Source organism: Antechinus flavipes, chromosome 1 (assembly GCF_016432865.1).
Source record: "Antechinus flavipes isolate AdamAnt ecotype Samford, QLD, Australia chromosome 1, AdamAnt_v2, whole genome shotgun sequence".
Taxonomy (NCBI): domain Eukaryota; kingdom Metazoa; phylum Chordata; class Mammalia; order Dasyuromorphia; family Dasyuridae; genus Antechinus; species Antechinus flavipes.
Window position 1 is genome coordinate 206,994,574 of NC_067398.1, and position 1,743 is coordinate 206,996,316.

The 1,743-nt window shown below is 42.8% G+C and overlaps 1 pseudogene; it reads right to left on the reverse strand.

Annotated features, from left to right (window-relative positions):
• Positions 1-305: 305 nt before the first annotated feature.
• On the reverse strand, positions 306-1,388 carry LOC127552366 (biogenesis of lysosome-related organelles complex 1 subunit 2-like; annotated as a pseudogene).
• Between the last annotated feature and the right edge of the window lie 355 nt (positions 1,389-1,743).

Below are 1,743 nucleotides of genomic sequence, written 5' to 3' on the forward strand. Positions count from 1 at the left end.
CAAAAATAACTTTTTTTTATCACTTAATATGATGCTTGATGCTAAAGGGATAATTTGAAGGATAATTGGGCATGGTCCTACACAGGGTTTGAAGAAAAAAAGTTCAAAGGAATCTATTAGAATTGTGTGTCTGTTATTATAAATGCAACAGAAATTCAGAGACTACAGAATTCTGCAAGGTTGGAGTGAGGATCCAAGCTAAGATGGCAGATAATAGACAGTTCTTTGAGCTCTTCCTAGCTTCTCTCAGATCTATACCAGATCAAGCCTCTGGACTGATTTTTGAATGATGGAATCCACAAATATTTGTTTTTTTTTTTTTTTTTTTTTTTGGTCACAAATTGACATTTATTATTTAAGTTCAAGAACAGGTTATTAGAAAGTGGGATAGCATTTGCAACAGTCAAACAGAGAGGAGAGGGGTAGGAGACAAGGATGCCAGAGTAGCTCATCTGGGTCTGCTCTGGCAGAGGGGGGTGGGAGGATGGGAGTGGGGGGTTGATCCTGATTTCTGAGCCTTAGTCCAGGGCACACAAGGAAGCACACAAGAAGGTGAAGTTCCAGGGGGACGGTTTTAGGAAGACATCAAGGGGTGGCCAAAATTACACATCCAGCCAAAGGGGGGCTGGCCCTCCTCAGACCTGCGGGCCCCTTGGCCTTTGCTGGAACCGAAGCATAGCAGTCTGATAAGTTCCATCTCACTCATTTCAGCTCGAATGACACATTCGTGGAGTTCAATTTTTGTGCTAAAAAATTTTCATCGCCTCTCTAACTTCTTGTACTTTGCTTCTAGTTTCTTTGAATATGCATCCAACTTGTAGGCTGCCTGCTCAAGAGCTGAGACTTGCTCCTCAATTAAAGTGATTTGATCCAGATAAGGCTGAAGTGCTGCATATTTCTGATTTAGGTCCTTTAGGTTTCTGCTTATGTTGACTGCGATATCTTTCATCTCTAGATATTTCAAGCTGTCAGCTTGTTCATATTTTCCAGAAGCTTATAGTCTTCGCTGGTAGCTGTCAGCTCGCCGGTCAGGTACGTGGCCATCTTGGAAAACATGTCCTGGCACAACCCCGTGATGTCCGCCTCGGCGGGCTCCGTGGCCTCCTCGGCCGTTTCCACCATTGCATCGTCTAGGCCGAGGAAGGAAGGAGAAAGGATGGAGAGGGAAAGAGGAGTGGAGGGGAGGGAAAAAGAAAGAGAGGGGAGGAAAGAAGAGGGGAGAAGAAGGAAAGGAGAGGGAAGGGGAAGGGAAGGAGAGGAGAGGGAAAGGAAGGGAAAGGAAGGGAAGGGAAGGGAAGGGAAGGGAAGGGGAGGGAAGGGGAGGGGAGGGAAAGGGGAAAAGAGGGGAAGGAGAGGGGAGAAGAAGCGAAGCGAGAAAACTGAGGGAAAGCGGAATCCACAAATATTTGGACTGTAACAAATGTCTTTTGGGGAAAAGATGGACATTCAATGAACCAGGTGAATTTCATTTATTTCTGATAAAAAGACCAGCACTGAACAGAAAATTTGATTTGCAAATACAGAGCTAACAAGAAGCATAAAAAGGTAAAAAAAGAAAGAAAAAATAATTGTTTCTTTTAAAAGTTAAAAAGTTTATGTCCCTCCATGGAAAGATGATATGTTTAATTCTTGAGAACTGTATCTCTGTTCTGAATATACTTAGAGGGGGTAGGTATAATTTGATTTTATTGTGATGATATTAAAAAAAGAAGCAAGAGATAGAAGGGGATTGTATTAGAAGAA